Here is a 27,103-nt window from a genome sequence, read left to right on the forward strand (position 1 = left end):
GTGGATGGGGAGGCCTCAGAGGTAGCGGGTCAAGGGTTTTTGTCCGTGGATGTACGAGGGGTTGGGGAGATGGTCAGTACTGCCGAGGTGTCTTCCCTGTCCTCGCGGGGTCCATCTCTCCCAATCATCCGGATGGACGCGGACCTGTCGTCCCCGGGGCTGTTTTTGCCAGATGGGGATGGGGTGTCTCAGGTTAATTCTGGGACGCCGGGACCCCCCATCCCCAACCCCTTCCCTGCGTCATGGGGTTCTCAGGAGGACGGTATGGGGGGTGGGAGGGTTGGGGGGGCCTCGGGGGCTGCTGGTCCAGCGTCCATGATCGATGAGGACCTTTACCCACCAGACAGAGTGAGTACTTGAACCCTGCACCTGGTTGATTTTTCTTTTTTAAATGTGCAACCATGGCAAACATTCAAATAATGACTATGAATGTTCGGGGTCTAAGGGACACTGTAAAGAGAACTGCTGTTTTTAGTTGTTTATCAAACATATGTTTTACCTTTTGTTTCTTGCAGGAGGTACATTTAAGGGATGGGGGGGATGTAGAGCAGTTTAAAAAAGAGTGGGTAAAAGGGAAGTCGGTGTGGAGTGTGGGGGGTGTCCACTCATCAGGGGTTGGGATTTTGTTTGGGACTAGGGAGGTGAAGGTGGAAGGCACGTACGTTGCAATGCAGGGGAGGGTTTTGGGGGTGGACATAACGTTAGGGGATTTTAGACTTAGGATTATAGGGGTATACGGGCCACAGACGGTGCCAGAGAGAAGGGAGATGGTGGAGAGTCTGGCACCTCTGTGTGCCACAAACAGAGTTTTGATAGTGGGAGGGGATTTTAATGTAGAATTAGGAGGGGTAGGGGATAGTAGCGTGGGGGCCATCACCGGACTTATGGCAAGCCATGGTCTGGTGGATGGAGGCCTTAACACTACTCCGGCGCTAGCAGGTCCCACGTGACGTAACTCTCGGGGGGTCGAGCGGAGGCTGGACTATGTATTTCTACCCAAATCCTTGGGGCTTTTGTCTGGGCGTCTGCTGCCTGTGTTTTTCTCGGATCACGACGGGGTACTCCTTCGGGTCAAGGCGCCTGTCTGCCTTTTCGGTAGGGGGTACTGGAAGCTCGACCGGGATATCCTGGAGGAGCGGGCTTTTGTAAATGTTTTTTCTGTTTTTTTTCGGGGGCTTGAGGGTCTCCGGCCAATGTGCGGAGGGGTTTTGGAATGGTGGGAGGTAGTTAAGGTAAGAATTAGGGTATTTATTATTGGTTTTTGTAAGAGGAAGGGGAGAGAGGAGAGAAGGGAGGTGGAGCAGCTCCAACGTTTACTCGATCTTGAGTACGAGGCTGGTAACCTCGGTACTTCGATGGACGTTGAGCACGCTACCAGCCTCAAGGCTCAGCTCAGGGAGGTGCACGAGCGGAAGGCCCGTGCTTTCCTGCAGCGCGCACACTCTGAGTTTATAGAGCAGAATGAGACCTGCTCTGCAGTGTTTTTCAAATCAGTTAGGGAAAAGCAGATAAGACAGGTTTTTTATGGGGTGAGGGATGGACAGGGTAGGGTGGTTAGGGAGCCGGAGCAGATGGTCAGGGTGGCAACTGACCATTTCCGGGGGTTTTTCCAGGAGAGGGTAGTAGAAAAAGAGCAGGGTACCGTGTTCTTAGAACACTTGTCCCGGCGTGTGCCGGAGGACATTAGAAAGGCGATGGAAGCCCCAATAACACTAGAGGAGGTGGAGAGCGCCCTCAAGAGGATGGGGAAAGGGAAGGTGCCTGGGATGGATGGGCTGCCGGCTGAGTTTTACCTCAAGTTTTGGGGTATGCTTGGACCGGTGGTCCTCGAAGTCCTGACGGCCGTTCTTGAGACTGGAGTCCCGGGCAGGTCGATGGCTGTAGGTGTGCTGTCCCTCCTCTACAAGAGGGGGGACGCCGCCGACCTTAGCAACTGGCGGCCGTTGACCATGCTGTGCGTAGATTACAAGATACTAGCTAAGGTCATGGCAGACCGTTTGCGCACAGCCCTTCCCTACGTTGTCCATGAGGATCAAACGTGTGGGGTGGAAGGCCGTTCCATTAGGTGGAACCTCCAACTGATCAGGGACTCCATCGCCTGGGTTGAGGATAGAAGTCTACCTCTGATGGTAGCGGCGCTTGATCAGGCCAAGGCTTTTGATCGCGTCAGTAGGGCTTTTCTTTTCAGAGTATTAGGTAGGTTAGGGTTTAGTGATCGCTTTATAAAGTGGATCAAGATTTTGTATGTGGGAGCGGGGTGCCGGGTGAGCATAAACAGCCATCTGGGTGACGTGTTTGGCCTCTCATCAGGGGTCAGGCAGGGATGCCCGCTCTCGGCACTCCTTTTCGTGCTCTATATGGAGCCCCTGGCAGCTGCCATTAGGGCTGACGCAGGGGTGGAGGGCTTGCTGGTCCCTGGAAGCGGCGGTTTGCATGTTAAGATGACACAGTACGCAGATGACACCACCTTGCTTTTGTGCAAGGACTCATGCCTGCTAAGGTCTCTGGCCATAATTGGAGACTTTACCCGCGCGTCGGGAGCGGTCCTTAACCTCGCCAAGTCGTCTGTTAAGTATTTCGGCAGATGGCGGGGCAGGACGGACGTGCCCGGGGGACTATCTCTCTGTAATGGGGCCCTGAGGATTCTTGGGGTCCTTTTTGAGACCTCCGGCTCCGCGACACTGAACTGGAACATGAGAGTTGCTGTGGTACAGAGGAAGATGGCAATGTGGAAGGCCAGATCCTTGTCTTTCTTGGGCAAGGTCCTGGTCCTGAAAGTGGATGTACTGCCTTCCCTTCTGTACTTGGCATACATCTATCCTTTGCCAGCGAGCATGAGGAGGGGGCTAGTAAGGCTCGTGTTTCAGTTCATGTGGGGGGGCAGGTATGAGTATGTCGCCAGGGCTCGCATGCTCTCAACCATCGGGGAGGGAGGGAGAGGAGTTCCACACTTCCCACTCAAGCTGGACTCGATTTTTGTTTCGTTTTTATTGAATGAGCTCGCTAATCCAGTGATTCATCCCTCCGGTTATTTCCTGCGGGTGTTTTTCTCGTACCAGGCGAGAAGCATAATGGTGTGGTCCAACACGGGTCCTCGGGCTGAACAGCTGCCGTGGCACTTCAGCCATGCGGCAAAGTGGCTACGTGCGCATCCCGAGGTTGAAGTCGCCCGAGTAGGTTTGGACCACAGACGCCTGTACGAAGAGGTCAGACGGACCGTTTGTGCGCCCCCTGTGGTGGGTACCCCTGCTGTGGTCTGGGAGACCATACAGGCGCGGGGCCTAGACAATCGTCTTAAGGATCTAAATTGGTTAAGCCTCCACAAGTGCTTGCCGGTAAGATCCATCATGTACCGGCATAGCTTGGCACGGTCCCCCCAGTGCCCGAGACCAACTTGTGGTGGGGAGGAGACAATACGCCACATGTACTGGGACTGTGCTTTCGCAGGAGTAGTGTGGGCCAGGGCTCAGGGGTTGCTAGGGAGAGTGAAGGAGGGTTTTGTTTTAACATGGGTGAGGGTGGAGAGAGGGGTGGGGAGAGCAGGGGGGGTAGGTAGGGATCGTTTTCTGTTGTGGCTGCTTATCAGTCTTTTTAAGAAAGGGCTGTGGGATGCCAGGCAGGGCCTGGTTAAGTCAGGAGCAGACTGGGGGGTGGAGGGAATAGTGAGGAGAGTGGAGGGAGATTTGAGAGGGAGGATAAGAAGGGAGGAGAGGAAGTGGGGTCACCATGCTGCCTTAGAGCGGTGGAAAGGGGGGTTGGGGCTGGTCAGGTAGTTAAGGTTTAGAAGGCAGGTTGGTAGGTTTTTGGGGTTTTGGATTACTTATGTTTATTGATGGCTTGTGTTTGTATTTGATTTTTTGCTGCAGCCCCCTAGAAAAGTTGTGGGAGGGTGTTGGTTGCCCATCTCTTCCAAGAGAGAGAGGGTTTCAGAGTTTTTGAAAAACTGATGGGTTGTTTTTTGTTACTAGTTTTGTTTGGATAGGGGCAACTAAAAGGTTAAAAGACATATGAATTGTTCACTGTGTAAATGCTTGAAAAGTTAGAATAAAAGCTTTGAATCATCATCTGTTCTTATCAGTTTAATATCTGATACGTCCCCCATCGGGGGACTACATATTAAATGGATTTTTCGAACAGGGAGTCGGAAATGGGGCTTGCTCCGTCCGCTCCACGCATCGACCCGGTATTGCAGTACCTCCGGGAACGGTGCAACACTTTTCTCCCATTGTCAAGGAAAAAAAAATACACCAAGCTATGTAAAACAGCTAGCAGAAGAAGAGAAGGAATGAAAAAAGAAGAATCATCCAAACTGAAACAAGTGCGAAGCCCCCTTCATGGGGGTCCCCCGTTTTCCCGCCATTTTACTTAAAAAAATTTTTTTTAAAAACAACAACAAAAAAAACATTGGCCAGGAGTGTGTGTGTGTGTGTGTGTGTGTGTGTGTGTGTTTTTGAGCCCCCCCCAAAAAATACAATCACTTCACCAGGATTGTGTGTGTGTGTGTGTGTGTGTGTGTGTGTGTGTTTTTGAGCCCCCCCCAAAAAATACAATCACTTCACCAGGATTGTGTGTGTGTGTGTGTGTTTTTGAGCCCCCCCCCAAAATACAATCACTTCACCAGGATTGTCTATCTGTCTGTCTGTCTGTCTGTCTGTCTGTCTGTCTGTCTGTCTGTCTGTCTGTCTGTCTGTCTGTCTGTCTGTCTGTCTGTCTGTCTGTCTGTCTGTCTGTCTGTCTGTCTGTGACTTTTTACCCACAGCCCTCGAAAACTTGGAAGAGTGGGTTCGGGGACCACCCGCGGGGACCCGGCCTAGAGTGCACCGTGTGTGTCTCGGGCCCCGACCTCTGACTTCCATACGACTCTGGTTTCTCTTCATTACGCACAAGCCTTTCGCCTTTTACTAAAGACTTCCGTGGAGAGGAACACTTACGAGTTCAACGTATTTTTGGAAGGGCTTTGCTTCTGGCAGAGCCCGGTATCTTGTTTCAAGAGAAATTGACAGAGATGACGCCGAGACTTTTTGCTCAGGCGTTTGACTTGAAGCCGGCTGACCGACCTGCGTATTTTTTCCACTCAAAGTAGTCGCTCGGGCAATTGAGTTCAAGCCCGACGATGACTGGTGTATTTGCCGGGCATTGAACTAATAGTCGCACTAGGATTAAAGAGCTAGTGACCTAACGATGCATTAGCGACTTTAAAAAAAAAACACACCCGCCTGTCACCAGGGAAGCGTTGGGTGAGGAGGAGCCAACTTTTGCCAAACCGATGAGGTCTGCCGAGGCCCCCGGGGGCCCGGCGGGTGCAGGGGTCAATTTGTGGGTTATCGCTTCTCGGCCTTTTGGCTCAGATCAAGCTTGGTACCGAGGTGCCCCAAAGCCCGCTGAGCCAGAAGGTCGAAGGAAGGCAGGAGGGAGGAAAGATTTTTTTTCTAGGAATCGGTTGATTTTTTTCCCGGGTATCCTTATTTTTTGGCTTCTTTGTAAAAGAGAGCTTTTTTGGAAAGATGGAAAACAACAGACAGAACAGGTCCGTTCCGGGGATTGGACTGGCAAATACGGTGAGGTTTGCGTGGAAGGAAAAGGATGTGGAACCATTTGGGAGGGAGACATTTGGAAGGACCATCCTGATGGGGAATCTACAATTAGCAGTAAAAGATGTCCTCTGCCTACAAGGTAACCCAATGGAGAGAGCCTACGACGTGACCTTCCACACGGAGGAGAAACATGAGGAGGTAATGAAGAAAGTGAAGGAAGGGAAAGGTGCAAAGCCCCTGTGTCATTACGAGGTGACCAGCCTGGCAAAGAACAATTTCAGGGTGGTCACCGTCAATATGTACAATCCGCATGTGAAGGACGAGGAGGTGAGGGCCTTTCTGGGGAGATACGCGGACAACGTCTCCTCAGCAAGGCACCTCAGGGACTCCCTGGGATTCTGGAACGGGAGGAGAGGGTTCCAGATGCTTCTCAGGGAGGACCCGAAGGGATTGGGTGGCTACCTCCATCCCCCGGCAATGTTCTCCCTGGGGGCTGACAGGGGGACATTGTTTTATGCCCGTCAGCCTCCGTTCTGCAGGAGGTGTATGGCCTACGGTCATATCCTGGCCTCGTGCAACACCAGAAAGTGCAGGTACTGTGGGTCGGGAGAGCACGAGGCCAAGGATTGTGACGAGCCCAAGGCTTGCCACGGGTGTGGTTCATCAGCACACCTGTGGCGTGATTGCCCGGCTCGTCAAAGGTCATACGCCTCTGCAGCTGGAGGGGGAGCGGGGGATGGAGGGAGGAGAGAACGAAAGGGAGCGGATGAAAGTAATGACACAGGTGAAAGGACGGCACAGGAAGAGGACGGGAGGAAGGAGGCTGCGAGAGGAGAGAGGCGAGGAGCAGAGAAGGTCGGAACAAAAGGAGAGGAGGGGAAGGAGGTGGAAGGAGGTGGAGGAGCGGAGAAGAAGGAGACTGGGACGGTGGAGAGAGAGGAGGTGGAGGAGGGAACAGTGACAGAAATGGAGGGAGACGAGAAGACGGGACCAAAAGAAGGAGCAGAAGGAGGGAAGGAGTGGGGGGACAGCATGTCGAGCGCCCTCGTTGAAGAGTTGAGGGGAATGGTGGAGGAGCTGGCGGAGAGGGGGAGTGGTGTCTCTCCGCTGCCTCCAACGCCAAAGAAGAAAGGGAAGAGGAGGGGGGGCTCGGCATGCTGTGAGAGGGAGGGGGGTGTGGAGGGGGAGGCCAAGCGTGTGATGGGGGAGGGAAGAATGCCCTTATCCTCATTATTTTCCTCGGCCCCTCAACATCTGGTGGAGGGGGACTCCCAGGGCGTGGCGCTGGGCTGGGTGTCTGAGGGGGGATCTCAACTCCTGCTTGGGGAGGTGGGGTCCCCTGCTCTCGACCTCAGTCCAGCAGCCTACAGGGAGAGAGGAACGAAGGGTGTTGGTGGGGAACCCAGGATGCAGGGAACTCCAAGGCCTAACACCATACCTGCATCCTGGGTTGGAGAGATGGAGGAGGACGGGGGGACGTCAGGAGAGGAGGAGACGTCCCCTCCGGATGAGATGAAGCAGGGGAGCATCGGGTGAGTCTCCTGTTTTTTGTTATTTTGGGGCTTAATTTTGTTGATGTAGGGTATTATTTTTAAATGACATTTTCTGTTAATATTTTTAGTATAAATGTAAGGGGTTTGAGGGATTTTGTAAAGAGGAGGGCGGTTTTTAGTTTTTTGGAAGGGGTGGGTTTTGATGTTTGTTTTTTGCAGGAGGTTCACCTGAGGGATGGAGGGGATGTCATCAGGTTTAGTAGGGAGTGGGATAACGGGGAGTCAGTTTGGGGTATAGGTGGGGTTCATTCTACAGGGGTGGGGATTTTGTTTGGAAATAGGGAGGTGAAGGTGGAGGGCACGTTTGTTGTGATGCAAGGAAGGGTTATAGGGGTGGATGTCACTTTTAGGGATAGTAGGTATAGGTTAGTGGTGGTGTATGGGCCGCAGGTGGCGTCAGACAGGAGGGAGATGGTGGACTGTCTGACGCCCCTGTGTGTTACAAATAGGCACTTAGTGATAGGGGGTGATTTTAATATAGATTTAGGGGTAGGGGGAGATAGTAGTGCAGGCGCCATCACCGGGCTAATGGCTTGCCATGGTCTGGTTGATGGAGGCCTGCACTCTACTCCGGCAATGGCTGGTCCCACATGGCGCAACTCCCGGGGGGTTGCGCGGAGGCTGGACTACATTTTCCTATCTAGGTCTTTGGGTCAGTTGTCTGGGCGGCTGTTGCCTGTGTCCTTCTCAGATCACGACGGGGTGCTCCTGCAGGTGGGGTCGCCAGTCTGCCTCTTCGGTAGGGGGTACTGGAAATTAGATCGGGATGTGCTGGAGGAGCAAGCTTTCGTTGATACCTTTTTTGGTTTCTTTCGGGGGCTTGAAGGACTCCGGTCCATGTGCGAGGGGGTGTTAGAGTGGTGGGATTTAGTTAAGGTAAGGATTAGGGCTTTTATAATAGGATATTGTAAGAGGAAAAAAAGGGAGGAAAGGAGGGAGGTGGATCGTATCCAAAGGTTGCTCGAACTCGAGTATGAGGCAGGCAACCTCGGCGGGTCGATTGACTGGGAGAGATCCACTGACCTGAAGGCGCAGCTCAGGGAGCTGCAGGAGCGGAAGGCTCGAGCTTTCCTGGAGCGTGCGCATAATGGCTTTCTAGAACATAATGAGACTTGTTCCGCTATGTTCTTTAAGTCGGTTAGGGGCAGACAGAGTAGGAAGATAATGCATGGGGTGAGGAAAGAAGATGGTAGCATAGTTAGAAAACCGGAGGAAATGGTCAGGGTAACAACTGATCATTTCCGAGGTTTATTTAAAGAGAGGGTAATAGATGTAGAGCAGGGAAATGTGTTTTTAGAACACTTGTCCCGGCGATTGCCGGAGGACATTAGAGATGTGATGGAGGCTCAGATCTCCCTCGAGGAGGTTGAGAGCGCTCTCAGGAGGATGGGAAAAGGGAAGGTGCCTGGGATGGATGGGCTGCCGGCCGAGTTTTACCTCAAGTTTTGGGGTATACTTGGACCAGTGGTTCTCGAAGTCTTGAAGGCCATCCTTGAGACGGGGGTCCCGGGGGGATCAATGGCGGTCGGTGTGCTGTCACTTCTTTATAAGAAGGGGGAAGCAACTGACCTTGGCAACTGGCGGCCGTTGACCATGCTGTGCGTAGATTACAAGCTACTTGCAAAGGTTTTAGCGGACCGGTTGCGCACAGCCCTTCCCTACGTCGTCCATGAGGATCAGACGTGCGGGGTAGAGGGTCGCTCGATCAGATGGAACCTACAGTTGATCAGGGACTCCATCGCTTGGGTAGAAGATAGGGGGCTGCCTTTAATGGTAGCAGCGCTAGATCAGGCGAAAGCCTTTGATCGCGTGAATAGATCCTTTCTATTCAGGGTGTTAGGTAGATTAGGATTTGGGGAGAAGTTTATAGGATGGATCCGTACATTATATGTCGGAGCAGGGTGCCGAGTTAGTGTAAACAGTCACTTAGGTGACGTTTTTGACCTCTCGTCTGGGGTCAGGCAGGGATGCCCGCTCTCGGCTCTCCTCTTCGTTCTGTACATGGAGCCTCTGGGGGCTGCCATTAGGGCAGACACAGGGGTGGAGGGCTTGCTGATCCCTGGAAGTGGCGGTCTCCGTGTCAAGTTGACACAGTACGCCGACGACACATCCTTGCTGCTTTGCAAGGACTCGTGCCTGACAAGGTCCCTTGCCATTATTGGGGACTTCACCCGAGCGTCGGGGGCGGTTCTTAACCACGCGAAGTCTTCCGTTAAGTTTTTCGGAAGATGGAGTGGTAGGACGGATGTGCCCGGAGGGTTATCTCTCTGTAACGGGGCCCTGAGGATACTCGGGGTCCATTTTGAGACCTCGGGCTCAGCGACGCTGAACTGGAACATGGGCATCGCAGTGGTACAGAAGAAGCTAGCGATGTGGAGGGCTAGGTCTTTGTCCTTTTTAGGCAAGGTCCTGGTTCTCAAGGTGGATGTATTGCCATCTCTATTGTATTTGGCGTACATCTACCCATTGCCGGCTAGTCTGAGGAGGCCTCTAGTGAGGCTGGTGTTTCAGTTCATGTGGGGTGGCAGGTACGAGTGGGTCGCCAGGGCACGCATGATCTGTCCCATCGGGGAGGGAGGTAGGGGGGTACCACATCTCCCCCTCAAGCTGGATGCAATTTTTGTTTCTTTTTTGTTGACGGAGCTTGCTCAGCCAGTACTACACCCGTCCGGTTACCTCCTGCGGGTGTTCTTCTCGTATCAGGCGAGAAGCATAATGGTGTGGTCTAACACGGGTCCTCGGGCGGAACAGCTGCCGTGGCACTTTGGCCATGCGGCCAAGTGGCTGCGTGCGCACCCCGAGGTTGAAGTCGCCCGAGTAGGTTTAGATCACAGGCACCTGTACGAGGAGGTTAGACGGGCAGTAAGTCCGGCACCTGTAGTGGGCATCCCGGCGGTGGTCTGGGAGGGAGTGCAGGCGCGGGGTCTAGACAACAGGCTCAAGGACCTGAATTGGTTGAGCCTCCACAAGTGTTTGCCGGTACGCTCCACCATGTACCGGCATAGCTTGGCGCGATCCCCCACCTGCCCAAGGCTTTCTTGTGGCAGGGAGGAGACTGTGCGCCATGTCTTTTGGGACTGTGCCATTGCCGGAGTAGTATGGGCAAAGGCACGGGTGTTGTTAGGAAGGGTTAGAGGGGATTTTATTTTGACTTGGGCTAGGTTAGAGAGAGGTGTAGGGAGAGCGAGGGGACGGATAGGGATAGGTTTCTGCTCTGGCTTCTCATGAGCCTCTTTAAGCGAGGGCTGTGGGAATCCAGGCAGAACATGGTCAAGACAGGGAGAGATTGGGGGGTGGAAGGAATAGTGAGGAGGGTGGAAGGAGATTTGAGGGGGAGGATGAAGAGGGAGGAGACGAAGTGGGGGCAGCATGCTGCCCGGGAGAGATGGAAGGGGGGATTAGGGCTGGGGTTATTTTAGATTAGGGACGGGAAGATAGGGAAAGATAGATTGTAGGATGACGGGGAGGGATGATGCTCCCCTGAGTTTTTGTTTTGTGGTTTTTGGTTTGTTTATAAGTTAAAATACCATTATTAATTGATTTTGAATGAATTATATGAGTTTGTAAAGAATGAATGGTATTGAGAGTAATAAATTATTTTTTCTAAAAAAAAAAATCTGTTCTTATCAGTTTAATATCTGATACGTCCCCCATCGGGGGACTACATATTAAATGGATTTTTCGAACAGGGAGTCGGAAATGGGGCTTGCTCCGTCCGCTCCACGCATCGACCCGGTATTGCAGTACCTCCGGGAACGGTGCAACACTTTTCTCCCATTGTCAAGGAAAAAGAAATACACCAAGCTATGTAAAACAGCTAGCAGAAGAAGAGAAGGAATGAAAAAAGAAGAATCATCCAAACTGAAACAAGTGCGAAGCCCCCTTCATGGGGGTCCCCCGTTTTCCCGCCATTTTACTTTAAAAAAAAATAAAAAAAATAAAATAAAACATTGGCCAGGAGTGTGTGTGTGTGTGTGTGTGTGTGTGTGTGTGTGTGTGTGTGTGTGTGTTTTTGAGCCCCCCCAAAAAAATACAATCACTTCACCAGGATTGTGTGTGTGTGTGTGTGTGTGTGTGTGTGTGTGTGTGTGTTTTTGAGCCCCCCCCAAAAAAATACAATCACTTCACCAGGATTGTGTGTGTGTGTGTGTGTTTTTGAGCCCCCCCCCAAAATACAATCACTTCACCAGGATTGTCTGTCTGTCTGTCTGTCTGTCTGTCTGTCTGTGACTTTTTACCCACAGCCCTCGAAAACTTGGAAGAGTGGGTTCGGGGACCACCCGCGGGGACCCGGCCTAGAGTGCACCGTGTGTGTCTCGGGCCCCGACCTCTGACTTCCATACGACTCTGGTTTCTCTTCATTACGCACAAGCCTTTCGCCTTTTACTAAAGACTTCCGTGGAGAGGAACACTTACGAGTTCAACGTATTTTTGGAAGGGCTTTGCTTCTGGCAGAGCCCGGTATCTTGTTTCAAGAGAAATTGACAGAGATGACGCCGAGACTTTTTGCTCAGGCGTTTGACTTGAAGCCGGCTGACCGACCGGAGTATTTTTTCCACTCAAAGTAGTCGCTCAGGCAATTGAGTTCAAGCCCGACGATGACTGGTGTATTTGCCGGGCATTGAACAAATAGTCGCACTAGGATTAAAGAGCTAGTGACCTAACGACGCATTAGCGACTTTTAAAAAAAAACACACCCGCCTGTCACCAGGGAAGCGTTGGGTGAGGAGGAGCCAACTTTTGCCAAACCGATGAGGTCTGCCGAGGCCCCCGGGGGCCCGGCGGGTGCAGGGGTCAATTTGTGGGTTATCGCTTCTCGGCCTTTTGGCTCAGATCAAGCTTGGTACCGAGGTGCCCCAGAGCTCGCTGAGTCAAAAGGTCGGAGGTAGGAGGGCGATACGGTTTTTTGTTTGAAAAGTATTTTTTTTTCTAACTATTTTTTTGAGCGCACAATTATCCAGGAGGAGATGGCGCTCAATCCATCAAGAAGGTCGGTCCCAGGGATGGGACTAGCAAATACAGTTCGTTTTGCGTGGAGGGATAAGGAGCTGGAGCCATCGGGAAGAGAAACCTTCGGGAGGACTGTCCTTATGGGAGTGCTGAAACTGTCAGTGAAGGACGTTTTTTGTCTACAGGGGAACCCGGTGGAGGGTGCTTTTGATGTAACCTTCTACACAGAGGGGAGACATGACGAGGTCATGAAGATGGCGAAAGAAGTGGGAGGAGACCGACCTATGTGCCACTATGAAGTCACAAGCCTGGCGAGGAACAACTTTAGGGTGGTGACAGTAAACATATACAACCCACATGTGAAAGACGAGGAGGTGAGGTCTTTCCTCGGGAGGTATATGGACAATGTATCATCAGCAAGGCTCCTCAGGGACTCCCTGGGCTTCTGGAATGGGAGGAGGGGATTCCAGGCTTTGCTCAGGGAGGACCCTAAGGGTTTGGGTGGCTACCTCCATCCTCCTGCAATGTTCTCCCTGGGGGCTGACAGGGGGACGTTATTTTACGCCCGTCAGCCTCCTTTCTGCAGGCGTTGTATGGCCTACGGTCATACCGTGGCCTCGTGCAGCACTAGGAAGTGCAGATTCTGTGGATCGGGTGAGCACGAGGCCAGGGACTGTGACGAGCCCAAGGCGTGCCACGGGTGTGGCTCGTCTGCGCACCTGTGGCGGGACTGCCCGGCTCGTCACAGGTCATACGCGTCTGCAGCTGGAGGGAGAGCAGGGGATGGGGGAAGAGGAGGAAAAGAAGATCAGGACACCGGAGCGGGCCCGAGTGGAGAGACACCAAGGAAGGAGACGGCGGTCCCGAGAGGAGAGGGGCAGAGGAGAGAGAAGGTCGGAGAAGATGGAGAGAAGGGGAAGGAAGAGGACGGAGTCAAGGGAGCGGCGAGGAAGGAGACGGCGACAGCAGTGGGAGAGGAGGTGGAGAAGGACAAGAAGGAAGGCCCAGAGGGGGATTTGGAGAGGGGGGAAGGTGGGAAGGAGTGGGGGGACAGTGACATGTCGAGTGCCCTGGTGGAGGAGATGAGGGGAATGGTGGAGAAGCTGGCGGGGAGGGGGGGCGATGTCTCCCCTGTGCCGCCCACACCGAAGAGGAAAGCGAAGAGGAGGGGGAGCTACAGGGAAGGCAAGAAGGAGAGCGGTGGGGGGGAGGAGGGGGAGGCCAAGAGAGCAATGGGGGAAAAGGGGAGTAAGGCCGGAGATGCTTCAGCACCCTCATTGGCTCCCCCGGACTCTGATCTGCGGGGGGAACTGGATCACACAGGTGGGGCTCAGGAGAGGCCGCCTGGGGAGTCGCAGCCCCCTTTCAGTGATACAGGGCCCCTTTTTTTCTGCCCAGTAAGCAGTGGGGAGGGGGAAATGGAGGAGTTGGGTGTCCAATCCGGGGTGCAGGGCACTCGGGTGCCCAATACCATTCCCGCATCCTGGATTGGGGAGATGGAGGAAGAGGGGGCGACGCCAGGAGAGGAGAGGACGTCCCCGCTGGATGAGATGGAGCAGGGGAGCATCGGGTGAGCCTCCTCTTTTAATTTTGTGTTTTGGGGGTGAGGGTTTCTTTGTTTTATTTTATAATGAATATTTCTGTTACTTTTCTTAGTTTAAATGTAAGGGGTTTAAGGGATTTTGTTAAAAGGAGGGCGGTTTTTAGTTATTTAGAGGGTGTGGGGTTTGATTTCTGTTTTTTACAGGAGGTTCACCTGAGGGATGGAGGGGACGTAAATAGATTTAGGAGGGAGTGGGATAAGGGAGAATCATATTGGGGTATAGGAGGGGTGCACTCAACAGGAGTAGGGATTTTGTGTGGGAATAGGGAGGTTAAAATAGAAAGCACTTTTTGTATAATGCAGGGGAGGGTGTTGGGGGTAGATGTAACATATAGGGAGGGTAGATATAGGTTAATTGGGGTGTATGGGCCACAGGTGGCGGCAGACAGGAGGGAGATGGTGGACTGTCTGGCGCCCCTGTGTGTCACAAATAGGCACTTGGTGATAGGAGGGGATTTCAATATAGATTTAGGGTTAGTGGGTGATAGTAGTGCAGGCGCCATCACCGGGCTAATGGCTTGCCATGGTCTGGTTGATGGAGGCCTGCACTCTACTCCGACAATGGCTGGTCCCACATGGCGCAACTCCCGGGGGGTTGCGCGGAGGCTCGACTACATTTTCCTATCTAGGTCTTTGGGTCAGTTGTCTGGGCGGCTGTTGCCTGTGTTCTTCTCAGATCACGACGGGGTGCTCCTGCAGGTGGGGTCGCCAGTCTGCCTCTTCGGTAGGGGGTACTGGAAATTAGATCGGGATGTGCTGGAGGAGCAAGCTTTCGTCGACACCTTTTTTGGTTTCTTTCGGGGGCTTGAAGGCCTCCGGTCCATGTGCGAGGGGGTGTTAGAGTGGTGGGATTTAGTTAAGGTAAGGATTAGGGCCTTTATAATAGGATATTGTAAGAGGAAAAAAAGGGAGGAAAGGAGGGAGGCGGATCGTATCCAAAGGTTGATTGAACTCGAGAACGAGGCAGGCAACCTCGGCGGGTCGATTGACTGGGAGAGATCCACAGCCCTGAAGGCGCAGCTCAGGGAGCTGCAGGAGCGGAAGGCTCGAGCTTTCCTGGAGCGTGCGCATAATGGCTTTTTAGAACATAATGAGACTTGTTCCTCTATGTTCTTTAAGTCGGTTAGGGCCAGACAGAGTAGGAAGATAATGCATGGGGTGAGGAAAGAAGATGGTAGCATAGTTAGAAAACCGGAGGAAATGGTCAGGGTAACAACTGATCATTTCCGAGGTTTATTTAAAGAGAGGGTAATAGATGTAGAGCAGGGAAATGTGTTTTTAGAACACTTGTCCCGGCGATTGCCGGAGGACATTAGAAATGTGATGGAGGCTCAGATCTCCCTCGAAGAGGTTGAGAGTGCTCTCAGGAGGATGGGAAAAGGGAAGGTGCCTGGGATGGATGGGCTGCCGGCCGAGTTTTACCTCAAGTTTTGGGGGATACTTGGACCAGTGGTCCTTGAAGTCTTGAAGGCCATCCTTGAGACGGGGGTCCCGGGGGATCAATGGCTGTTGGTGTGCTGTCACTTCTTTACAAGAAGGGGGAAGTAACAGACCTTGGCAACTGGCGGCCGTTGACCATGCTGTGCGTAGACTATAAGCTGTTAGCAAAGGTCTTAGCGGACCGGTTACGCACAGCCCTTCCCTACGTCGTCCATGAGGATCAGACGTGCGGGGTAGAGGGCCGCTCTATTAGGTGGAACCTACAGTTGATCAGGGACTCCATCGCTTGGGTAGAAGACAGAGGGCTGCCTTTAATGGTAGCAGCGCTTGATCAGGCGAAAGCCTTTGATCACGTGAATAGATCATTTCTATTCAGGGTGTTAGGTAGATTAGGATTTGGGGAAAAGTTTATAGGATGGATCCGTACTTTATATGTCGGAGCGGGGTGCCGGGTCAGCGTAAACAGTCACTTAGGTGATGTTTTTGACCTCTCGTCTGGGGTCAGGCAGGGATGCCCGCTCTCGGCACTCCTTTTCGTTCTGTACATGGAGCCTCTGGGGGCTGCCATTAGGGCAGACACAGGGGTGGAAGGCTTGCTGATTCCTGGAAGTGGCGGTCTCCGTGTAAAGTTGACACAGTACGCCGACGACACCTCCTTGCTGCTTTGCAAGGACTCGTGCCTGACAAGGTCCCTTGCCATCATTGGGGACTTCACCCGAGCGTCGGGGGCGGTTCTTAACCACGCGAAGTCTTCCGTTAAGTTTTTCGGAAGATGGAGTGGTAGGACGGATGTGCCCGGAGGGTTATCTCTCTGTAACGGGGCCCTGAGGATACTCGGGGTCCACTTTGAGACCTCCGGCTCAGCGACGCTGAACTGGAACATGGGCATCGCAGTGGTACAGAGGAAGCTAGCGATGTGGAGGGCTAGGTCTTTGTCCTTTTTAGGCAAGGTCCTGGTTCTCAAGGTGGATGTACTGCCATCTCTTTTGTATTTAGCGTACATCTACCCATTGCCGGCTTGTCTGAGGAGGCCTCTAGTGAGGCTAGTGTTTCAGTTCATGTGGGGTGGCAGGTACGAGTGGGTCGCCAGGGCACGCATGATCTGTCCCATCGGGGAGGGAGGTAGGGGGGTACCACATCTCCCCCTCAAACTGGACGCAATTTTTGTTTCTTTTCTGTTAACGGAGCTTGCTCAGCTGGTACTGCACCCGTCCGGTTACCTCCTGCGGGTGTTCTTCTCGTATCAGGCGAGAAGCGTAATGGTGTGGTCTAACACGGGTCCTCGGGCGGAACAGCTGCCGTGGCACTTTGGCCATGCGGCCAAGTGGCTGCGTGCGCACCCCGAGGTTGAAGTCGCCCGAGTAGGTTTAGATCACAGGCACCTGTACGAGGAGGTCAGACGGGCAGTAAGTCCGGCACCTGTAGTGGGCATCCCGGCGGTGGTCTGGGAGGGAGTGCAGGCGCGGGGTCTAGACAACAGGCTCAAGGACCTGAATTGGTTGAGCCTCCACAGGTGTTTGCCGGTACGCTCCACCATGTACCGGCATAGCTTGGCGCGATCCCCCACCTGCCCAAGGCTTTCTTGTGGCAGGGAGGAGACTGTGCGCCATGTCTTTTGGGACTGTGCCATTGCCGGAGTAGTATGGGCAAAGGCACGGGTGTTGTTAGGAAGGGTTAGAGGGGATTTTGTTTTGACTTGGGCTAGGCTAGAGAGAGGTGTAGGGAGAGCGAGGGGGACGGATAGGGATAGGTTTCTGCTCTGGCTTCTCATGAGCCTCTTTAAGCGGGGGCTGTGGGAAGCCAGGCAGAACATGGTTAAGACAGGGAAAGATTGGGGGGTGGAAGGAATAGTGAGGAGGGTGGAAGCAGATTTGAGAGGGAGGATGAAGAGGGAGGAGAGGAAGTGGGGGCAGCACGCTGCCCGGGAGAGATGGAAGGGGGGATTAGGGCTGGGGTTATTTTAGATTAGGGACGGGAAGATAGGGAAAGTTAGTGTTTAGGATGACGGGGAGGGATGATGCTCCCCTGAGTTTTGTTTTGGGGTTTTTTGGTTTGTTTTATAAATTAAAATACCATTATTTGAGTTTGAAGGAATATATGATTTTGTAAAGAATGAATGGTATTGAACGTAATAAATTATTTTTTCTAATAAAAAAAATCTGTTCTTATCAGTTTAATATCTGATACGTCCCCCATCGGGGGACTACATATTAAATGGATTTTTCGAACAGGGAGTCGGAAATGGGGCTTGCTCCGTCCGCTCCACGCATCGACCCGGTATTGCAGTACCTCCGGGAACGGTGCAACACTTTTCTCCCATTGTCAAGGAAAAAGAAATACACCAAGCTATGTAAAACAGCTAGCAGAAGAAGAGAAGGAATGAAAAAAGAAGAATCATCCAAACTGAAACAAGTGCGAAGCCCCTTCATGGGGGTCCCCCGTTTTCCCGCCATTTTACGTAAAAAAAAATAAAAAAAACATTGGCCAGGAGTGTGTGTGTGTGTGTGTGTGTGTGTGTGTTTGAGCCCCCCCCAAAAAATACAATCACTTCACCAGGATTGTGTGTGTGTGTGTGTGTGTGTGTGTGTGTGTGTGTGTGTGTGTGTGTGTGTGTGTGTGTGTGTGTGTGTGTGTGTGTGTGTGTTTTTGAGCCCCCCCCCAAAAAATACAATCACTTCACCAGGATTGTGTGTGTGTGTGTGTGTTTTTGAGCCCCCCCCCAAAATACAATCACTTCACCAGGATTGTCTATCTGTCTGTCTGTCTGTCTGTCTGTCTGTCTGTCTGTCTGTCTGTCTGTGACTTTTTACCCACAGCCCTCGAAAACTTGGAAGAGTGGGTTCGGGGACCACCCGCGGGGACCCGGCCTAGAGTGCACCGTGTGTGTCTCGGGCCCCGACCTCTGACTTCCATACGACTCTGGTTTCTCTTCATTACGCACAAGCCTTTCGCCTTTTACTAAAGACTTCCGTGGAGAGGAACACTTACGAGTTCAACGTATTTTTGGAAGGGCTTTGCTTCTGGCAGAGCCCGGTATCTTGTTTCAAGAGAAATTGACAGAGATGATGCCGAGACTTTTTGCTCAGGCGTTTGACTTGAAGCCGGCTGACCGACCTGCGTATTTTTTCCACTCAAAGTAGTCGCTCGGGCAATTGAGTTCAAGCCCGACGATGACTGGTGTATTTGCCGGGCATTGAACAAATAGTCGCACTAGGATTAAAGAGCTAGTGACCTAACGACGCATTAGCGACTTTTAAAAAAAAAACACACCCGCCTGTCACCAGGGAAGCGTTGGGTGAGGAGGAGCCAACTTTTGCCAAACCGATGAGGTCTGCCGAGGCCCCCGGGGGCCCGGCGGGTGCAGGGGTCAATTTGTGGGTTATCGCTTCTCGGCCTTTTGGCTAAGATCAGGTTGTGTACCGAGGTGCCATAACACTCTTAGTCCAAAGCCGATGGCCGGAGGGCAGGATCCACAGTCAGCCAGAGGGGCTGGACTGCGCAATACGTTGCAGTTCGTTTGGAAGAACAAGGGCAAGCAAATTGGCAATAGAGAATGGTTCATCAGGACGGTGATCATTGAAGGGTTAAAGGTGGACCCAGGGCAAGTTTTCTGCTTGCAGCGGAACATGGCGGCGGAGGGCTACGACCTGTCTCTAAATGGCGAGGCCTTGTACAGGCGGTGTATGGACACCTGCAAAGAGAAGGAAGCCAGTGAGCCATTCTCAAACTTTCAGGTTGTCCCCTTGTGCCGGTTGGATCTAAAGGTGATTGCCGTGCATATCTACAATCCCTATGTGGGGGATGACAGCATCGTGGCGTTCCTAGGCCGGTTTGGGAAAGTGAGTCCCGGGGTGCGGTACCTAAGGGACGGGTATGGGATCTGGTCAGGGAGGAGGCAATTCCGTGTCGCACTGAACAGAGATCCGGAAGGAGCAGATAAGTTGGTGCACCCACCAGCCTATTTCTCCATTGGAGTGGACCGGGGGTACCTTTTTTATTCAGGCCAACCAAGTTTTTGCAGGCACTGCCGTAGCTTCGGTCATTTGGCCACGGGGTGCAATCTGCTGAAGTGCAGAAACTGCGGGAAACCAGGTCACGGGGCAGCCAACTGCAGGGAGGCTCGAGTATGCAATGGAACTGTGGGAAGCAGGGCCACTTGTTTAAAGACTGTCCAAATAGGCAACGGACCTATGCGGAGGCAGCCGGTGATGGCCCCGAGGAAGGTGCTGCGGGCTCTCCCCTCCGGCCAATAGAGGAGGTCTTTGAGGAAATCCGAGCGGCAGCAGAGGAGGTGGCGAAAGCCCCAGGGGAAAGTAAAGTAAAGGAGGGCAGTCCGAAGGGGACTGTGGAGGAGATGGAACTGCTGACGGGAGCCTGGGAGGATAGTATACTGAGTGAGATGTCAGACGACTCGGCTACCCGAACCCTCTCGCGGAAGATGAGGTCATCTTCGGGGGGCGGGTCGACTGGATCGGCATCTTCAGACAATGGAGAGTCCGGGAAGGTGTACAAGGGGAAAAGAAAGAAGAGGAGGAGGGTCGCTGGTCGGGTAGCGATGGAAGAACACAGGAGGCCTTTGGTGGCCATCTCCAACCGGTTCACAGTGCTGAATCCTGATACCGGGGATGAAGGGTCAGATGTGGGGGCCGAGACACAGGATTCTGTTATCTTGAAGGTTCCTGCATTAGCAGCCTCTGAAGCCTCGGTGGGGAGGTCTAGGGAGCAGGTCCAGGGGATCTGCTTGGTTCCTGCGCTTCCTGGGACAGGCACCACGGAGATGGACACCAATCCTGAGGAGGCCTCAATGGACTGTGCACAGGTACTGTCAGGGGGAGACCACACTTCCAGTCCTGGGGAAGAGTCGTTGGTCTGCGGACAGGTATCAGCCTGTGTGAACTTTTCCAGCCCTGAACGCTCTTTCGTGGCACCAGGCACGCCGAACAGTGACCGGTACCTGGAAGGGGTGAGTGACAGCGGGATGGGGGAGGCTCCTATCTGACAGACTGTATGGAGACGCTGGGTGATCTTGCTTATTTCCTTGTTTATTTCTTATGGCACTTTTCACAGTAATAACAGTGAATGTAAGGGGATTAAGGGATATGGGGAAGAGAGGAGGGGTGTTTCAGTACCTTTCCTGTGTCTCCTTCCAGGTTTGTTTTCTACAAGAAGTTCATTTAAGGGATATGGGGGATGTTCCTGTTTTTTCAAAGGAGTGGGCGAAGGGAGAGTCCAGATGGGGGATGGGGGGGTGCACTCCTCTGGGGTGGGGATTTTGTTTGGGGATAGGGACTTTTGTGTGGTGGGTTCCTTTTCTGTTATACAGGGGAGGGTTTTAGTGGTTGATGCAGATTGGAGGGGGGCGAAGTTTCGTTTTATTAACATTTATGCACCTGCAGAGCCTCGAGGTAGGAAAGATCTTTTTTTGGCTCTGCCAGATATTTGTGTTACTAACCGAACTGTGGTTTTGGGCGGGGATTTCAATGTCTCTTTCGAAGGTACGGGGGACTTTAGCCTTCCCTATTTGGTTTCTGTGGTTAAAGATTTTTCTTTTAGGGACTCCTTCAGAGTCTGCGACCCCAAGGGGGAGGGTATGACATGGGCAAATTCAAGGGGTTCCCGTAGTCGTATAGATTTCATTTTTTTACCTGTATCTGTGCCAATATCGCAAGTCACTGTTTCTCCGGTCTGGTTTTCTGACCATTGCCAAGTCCAGGTAGTGTTCTCGGTAGACGTGCCAATATTTGGAAGAGGGTTTTGGAAATTAAATTCCCAAATTTTGGCGGATCTTTCCTTTAGGGAGGCTTTTAGATCCCATTATGAGCTATGGGGGGAGTGCGTAAAGCGCAATGTGCGCACCCTGGCTATTTCGCACTGTGTCGCTAAGGCCCGAGCAGACAGGGAGGTTTTTCGGCGGCTTCAGGGGGAGCTGACTGCTTTGGTGTCAGCCGAGAATAAGGGTGAGGGGAGGGATGTGGAGAGGATGGAGGTTTTAAAAAGTAAGTTGGGCCTGTATTTTCAGGGTAAGGCCAGGGACTTTCTCTTTAGGTGTCAACGAGATAAGTTCGAGTTTGGTGAGGCTAGCAGTTCATATTTTTTTCAAACAGGTAAAAGCTGCCCATGCCAAAGCAGTTATTGCTCAGCTGCGAACAGAAAAGGGGGGAATGGTATCGGACCCAAAGGGGATGGTGGAAGCAGCGTCATCTTTCTACCAAGAGTCCTTTAGGGAAAAGGACATAGATGGGTCGAAAGAACACGTCTTTCTGGGGTTTTTGAGGGAAAAGGTTCCCCCGGAGGAAGCCTCTGATCTCGATCGCCCTTTCGAGGTTGAGGCTGCTTTGCGGGGTTTACCAACCAACAAAGTGCCAGGTTGCGATGGGCTTCCCCGGGAGTTTTATGTTACCTTTTGGGAGATTTTGGGCAGAGATTTTCTGTTGGTAGATAAGGCGGTATATGATTCAGGGCTCCTGGGGTCTTCAATGAGGGAGGGGATTTTGACGCTGCTTTACAAGAAAGGGGAAAGGGATAACCTGGGGAATTACAGGCCCATCTACGCTACTGTGTGCAGACTATAAGGTGGTAGCCCGTGTCCTTGCGGGCCGCCTAAGGAAGGCTCTGCCCCATGTCATACATGAGGACCAGACCTGTGGGGTGGAGGGGAGGTCCATACAATGGAACCTGAGTCTGGTGAGTGGACTGGTATTGCTTGGGCCCAGGACAGAGGGGTGCACCTCATGTTGGTGGGCTTAGACATGGAAAAAAGCTTTTGATAAGGTGCACCATGGGTTCCTCTTTTCAGTGTTGCGAAAGGATGGGTTTTGGGGCTGGGTTCTATGAGAGTGGTGTGGAGATTCTTATACACTGCAGTGGGAAGGATGGGTTTTGGTAAATGGGCATGCAGGAGAGGTGGTTCCTCAGCAGACTGGGGTACGTCAAGGCCTGCCCGTTGTCTCCACTGCTCTTTGTGTTGTACATGGAGCCGCTGGCAGCAGCCATTCGGGCAGACTGCACGTATTAGGGGCCTCCGGCCCCCCTGGTGGGAGGCTCTTCAGAGGTCAAGATCTCCCAGTATGCGGACGACATGACTTTGTTTCTGACATCCGAGGGGAGTGTCGCCAGGGCGGTGGAGGTCCTGGGGGAGTTCGGACTGGCATCCGGGGCTAGGGTCAACCTGGGGAAATCCTCAGTCAAGTTTTTTTGGGACCATGGGCAGGGAGAGAGGAAGGCCTCAGTGGCCCTCCCGCTCTTGCTCGGGGCCTATGAGGGTCCTGGGAGTGGATTTTGAAGTGACAGGTAGTGAGGGAATTAACTGGGGGCAGAGGATCGCGAAAGTGCGCACCAAGGTGGGCCTCTGGAAAGCTCGTCGGCTCTCTATGAGTGCGACGGGTTCTAGTCATTAAAGCAGACATTCTTCCGTCCTTGGTTTATTTGGCCTATGTTTTTCCTTTACCTCCTCGTTACAGGAAGGATTTAGTGCGAACCATTTTTTCTTTTGTTTGGGGGGGCTAATGAGTATATAAAAAGGGACTGGATGGTGCAATCAGTGGAGGAGGGAGGAAGTGGGAGTTCCTGACATCCCTCTGAAGTTAGACACTATTTTCTTTTCTTCAATATGTAAAAGTCTGGTATTAACCCTTGTAACCATGGTTACAAGGCTTTTGCTTTTGTTTTTGGCTATCTTTCCCTCTGCGGAGGTTGATAGCCTGGGACAACTCTCGACCTAAGGCGGAATCCCTCCCGGCTCCATTTTGAACATGCGGTGAAGTGGAGCAGAAGGCACACTGAGTGCCAGGAGGGTCTGCTCTGCATGGACCACAGGGCTTTATACAGGACCTTGGTGGCTAAGCGGGGTCCTGTCGGTGTCTATGGGGTAGGGCCGGTGGTATGGCAGGCAATTCAGCAAAAGGGTCTCTCTAACAGGTTGAAGGATCTAAATTGGTTGTGTATACATGGGCGTCTGCCAGTTAGGGAGGTCCTTTACAGGCACGGCCTGTCAAAGGTCAAGATATGCCCAAGGGAAGGGTGTGAAGGCGAGGAGACGCTCCGTCACACTTTTTGGGAGTGCTCCTTTGCCAGGAGGGTTTGGGGGGATTTGGGCTCCTCTTCTTCCAGATGCTGGGGATTCTATCCTTTGATGCAATTATGTTGAGGAGGGGTTTGGGGATCAGGAGCGGGAGGGGATCCTTTTTAATCTGGCTCTTGATTTCCTTGGCGGAAGGTAGCTCTGTGGGATTCAAGGGCGGTTTTGGTTAAATCCAATGTGGACTGGGGAGTGGGTGGAGTGGTAAGTAGGGTTAGAGCTGACCTGAGGAAAAGGTTTGATTTCGATGTGGACAAATATGGCTTCCATGCCTCTAAGGAACGCTGGAAGTACCTTTATGAGTAAGAGGCCTTGTTGCAGTGGTTGGCCCAAAGTGTATGTACTGTTTGCTTGATTATGTGGTTTTTTTCCATGTCCCGGTTTTGAAATGTCCCAGTATTTTGGGAAATGTAAAGTGTTTACAATGAATGGTTTGGTTAAATAAATAAAAAATAAAAAAAATAAAAAATCTGTTTCTTATCAGTTTAATATCTGATACGTCCCCCATCGGGGGACTACATATTAAATGGATTTTTCGAACAGGGAGTCGGAAATGGGGCTTGCTCCGTCCGCTCCACGCATCGACCCGGTATTGCAGTACCTCCGGGAACGGTGCAACACTTTTCTCCCATTGTCAAGGAAAAAGAAATACACCAAGCTATGTAAAACAGCTAGCAGAAGAAGAGAAGGAATGAAAAAAGAAGAATCATCCAAACTGAAACAAGTGCGAAGCCCCCTTCATGGGGGTCCCCCGTTTTCCCGCCATTTTACTTTAAAAAAAAACATTGGCCAGGATTGTGTGTGTGTGTGTTTTTGAGCCCCCCCCAAAAATACAATCACTTCACCAGGATTGTGTGTGTGTGTGTGTGTGTGTGTTTTTTTGAGCCCCCCCAAAAATACAATCACTTCACCAGGATTGTCTGTCTGTCTGTCTGTGACTTTTTACCCACAGCCCTCGAAAACTTGGAAGAGTGGGTTCGGGGACCACCCGCGGGGACCCGGCCTAGAGTCCACCGTGTGTGTCTCGGGCCCCGACCTCTGACTTCCATACGACTCTGGTTTCTCTTCATTACGCACAAGCCTTTCGCCTTTTACTAAAGACTTCCGTGGAGAGGAACACTTACGAGTTCAATGTATTTTTGGAAGGGCTTTGCTTCTGGCAGAGCCCGGTATCTTGTTTCAAGAGAAATTGACAGAGATGACGCCGAGACTTTTTGCTCAGGCGTTTGACTTGAAGCCGGCTGACCGACCGGCGTATTTTTTCCACTCAAAGTAGTCGCTCGGGCAATTGAGTTCAAGCCCGACGATGACTGGTGTATTTGCCGGGCATTGAACAAATAGTCGCACTAGGATTAAAGAGCTAGTGACCTAACGACGCATTAGCGACTTTTAAAAAAAAACACACCCGCCTGTCACCAGGGAAGCGTTGGGTGAGGAGGAGCCAACTTTTGCCAAACCGATGAGGTCTGCCGAGGCCCCCGGGGGCCCGGCGGGTGCAGGGGTCAATTTGTGGGTTATCGCTTCTCGGCCTTTTGGCTCAGATCAAGCTTGGTACCCGAGGTGCCCCAAAGCCTGCTGAGTCAAAAGGTCGAAGGTAGGAGGGCGATAGAAAGTATTTTTGAATATTTTTGTAAAAATATCACAATTCTGCCATTTTGTGTTTTTTGTTATAATTTTTTCTTTTTTCTGGAAGACAGCAAGAGAGGAGCGGAGTCGAGAGTGTCATTCTCCTTGCGGAGATGACGCAAAATTCTGCAAATAGGTCGGTCCCAGGGATCGGACTGGCGAATACCATCAGGTTTGCATGGAAAGAGAAGGATGTTGATCCATTTGGAAGGACAATCCTGATGGGAATACTAAAGCTGACGGTACGGGACGTGTTTTGCCTCCAAGGCAACTCGTTGGAAGGAGCTTTTTTCACGGAAAGTAAGCACGATGAGATCCTTAAAAAGGTGAGAGCGGTGGGAGATACGAGGCCGATGTGCCATTATGAGGTGAAGAGTTTGGCAAGAAACAATTTCCGGGTTGTTAACTGTCAACATTTATAACCCATACGTGAAGGATGAGGAGGTGAGGGCCTTCTTGGGGCGGTACATGGACAATGTATCGTCGGCAAGGCACCTCAAGGATTCTCTTGGGTTTTGGAACGGGAGGAGAGGTTTTTCAGGCCCTCCTCAGGGAGGATCCTAAAGGACTGGGTGGGTAACCTTCATCCCCCAGCTATGTTCTCCCTGGGGGCTGACAAGGGGACATTGTCTTATGCACGTCAGCCCCCGTTCTGCAGGCGCTGTATGGCCTATGGACACATCCTGGCCTCGTGCAGCACTAGAAAGTGCAGATTTTGCGGATCTGGGGAGCACGAGGCTAAGGATTGTGACGAGCCGAAGGCTTGCCACGGGTGTGGCTCAACAGCGCACCTGTGGCGGGGAGTGCCCGGCTCGTCAGCGGTCATACGCGTCTTGCGGCAGGAGGCGGGAGCAGGAGCGGGGGATGGAGGAAGAAGAGACAGGGGAGGTGACAAAGACCCCAAGCACAGGCCCAGAGAAGACGGCCACACGGAAGGAGGAGGAGAAGGAGCGGTGGCAGCAGGAGGCGCAGGGAGCGAAGAGAAGGCACGGGAGCAGAAGACACAGAAGGACAGGAAGGAAAAGAGTAAGAAGGAAGCAATGAGCAGGCGAGAGCAAACAGTGGAGGGGAGAGGGGGTGGGGGGGTGAGCCAGAGGGTAGGGATTGGGGGAGGAGGGAGGAGGGGGGAGAGGGTGTGAGGGAGTGGGGGGGCAGTATAGTCGAGCTCCCTCGTGGAAGAGATGAGGGTAATGGTGGAGGAGCTAGCGGGGAGGGACGGGGGGTGTCTCCCCGCTGCCTCCAACACCGAAGAAGAAAGGGAAGAGGAGGAGCGGCTCGGCAGGCTGTGGGGGGACGAGAGGAGGGGGGCAAGCGAGTGATGGGGGAGGGAAGAACGCCCTTGTCCTCGCTGTTTCTCCTCGGCCCCTCAGCAGCTGGTGGAGAGGAGACTCCTCCAGGGCATGGCGCTGGGCTGGGTGTCTGAGGGGGGATCTCAACTCCTGCTTGGGGAGTTGGGGGTCCCCCTGCTCTCGACCTCAGTCCAGTAGCCGACAGGGAGAAGAGCGAACGGAGGGTGTTGGTGGGGAAACCCAGGATGCAGGGCACTCAAAAGGCCTAACACCATGCCTGCATCCTGGGTTGGAGAGATGGAGGAGGACGGGGGGACGTTGGGAGAGGAAGAGGACGTTCCCACCGGATGAGACGGAGCAGGGGAGCATCAGGTGAGCCTCCTGTGTTTTTTTGTTGTTATGGGTTTATTTGTGCTGAAGTAAGGATTTTTGTTTTATAAATGATACATTCTGTTAAGTTTTTTAGTTTAAATGTAAGGGGTTTGAGGGACTTTGTTAAAGTGTGCCGAGTTTGTATTCAGCCTGGGCCACGTAGTCCGGAACTGCCATGATTTTTTATGCCGGCGATGCAGAATACAAGGGCATTCTGTGAGAGTCGCGTCGCGAAAGCGGAAAGACCTTGCAATGGCTGTGGTGAGTGCGGCATCCGCTGCATGTGTACTGGGCCGACAGACGGTGTTGACATTGAACAACAGGAGGAAGGTGGTAGAAGAGAGTGTGACAGAGGAAGAGGACGGGAGGGAGAAAAAGCGAGGCCCAGGATGGTGAAGGAGAAGAGGGTGATGAATCTACTGTGGCAGATGGAATTGGGTCTAGCATGAACGGAGAGGTTCTTGGACGCCGTCATCGAAGATGGAAAGGAGCCTGAGGGTGGAGGAGGAGTGTTGGCCAAGGATCCGTCTGAAGGTGCAGGAGGTGAAGGGTGAATCCTCTTAGAGGAAGGACTCTGTACGTGACGTGTCGACAGATTGAAGTCCAAAGAGTGAGGAAAGAAGCGAAGGAAAGGAGACTGGTCAAGCGGTGGATGGATT

General features: G+C 52.6%; 5 non-coding genes and 3 pseudogenes across 5 annotated transcripts; all 8 read left to right on the forward strand.

Moving 5' to 3' along the window:
• Positions 1-4,047: 4,047 nt before the first annotated feature.
• On the forward strand, positions 4,048-4,217 carry LOC123735203 (uncharacterized; annotated as a pseudogene).
• A 640-nt stretch (positions 4,218-4,857) lies between these two features.
• LOC123736380 (U5 spliceosomal RNA) lies at positions 4,858-4,974 on the forward strand. Its single transcript, XR_006766085.1, has one exon. It is a non-coding gene; the product is annotated as a U5 spliceosomal RNA (small nuclear RNA).
• A 5,706-nt stretch (positions 4,975-10,680) lies between these two features.
• Positions 10,681-10,856, forward strand: LOC123740366 (uncharacterized; annotated as a pseudogene).
• A 573-nt stretch (positions 10,857-11,429) lies between these two features.
• Positions 11,430-11,546, forward strand: LOC145864175 (U5 spliceosomal RNA). Its single transcript, XR_014382757.1, has one exon. It is a non-coding gene; the product is annotated as a U5 spliceosomal RNA (small nuclear RNA).
• A 5,665-nt stretch (positions 11,547-17,211) lies between these two features.
• LOC123730703 (uncharacterized) lies at positions 17,212-17,391 on the forward strand (annotated as a pseudogene).
• Positions 17,392-17,994: 603 nt separating this feature from the next.
• On the forward strand, positions 17,995-18,111 carry LOC123740585 (U5 spliceosomal RNA). Its single transcript, XR_006768463.1, has one exon. It is a non-coding gene; the product is annotated as a U5 spliceosomal RNA (small nuclear RNA).
• Positions 18,112-23,585: 5,474 nt separating this feature from the next.
• Positions 23,586-23,780, forward strand: LOC123740363 (U2 spliceosomal RNA). Its single transcript, XR_006768298.2, has one exon. It is a non-coding gene; the product is annotated as a U2 spliceosomal RNA (small nuclear RNA).
• Positions 23,781-24,207: 427 nt separating this feature from the next.
• Positions 24,208-24,324, forward strand: LOC123730619 (U5 spliceosomal RNA). Its single transcript, XR_006762054.2, has one exon. It is a non-coding gene; the product is annotated as a U5 spliceosomal RNA (small nuclear RNA).
• The last annotated feature ends 2,779 nt before the right edge of the window (positions 24,325-27,103 follow it).

This window comes from Salmo salar, chromosome 25 (assembly GCF_965601325.2).
Source record: "Salmo salar chromosome 25, fSalSal1, whole genome shotgun sequence".
Lineage (NCBI taxonomy): Eukaryota > Metazoa > Chordata > Actinopteri > Salmoniformes > Salmonidae > Salmo > Salmo salar.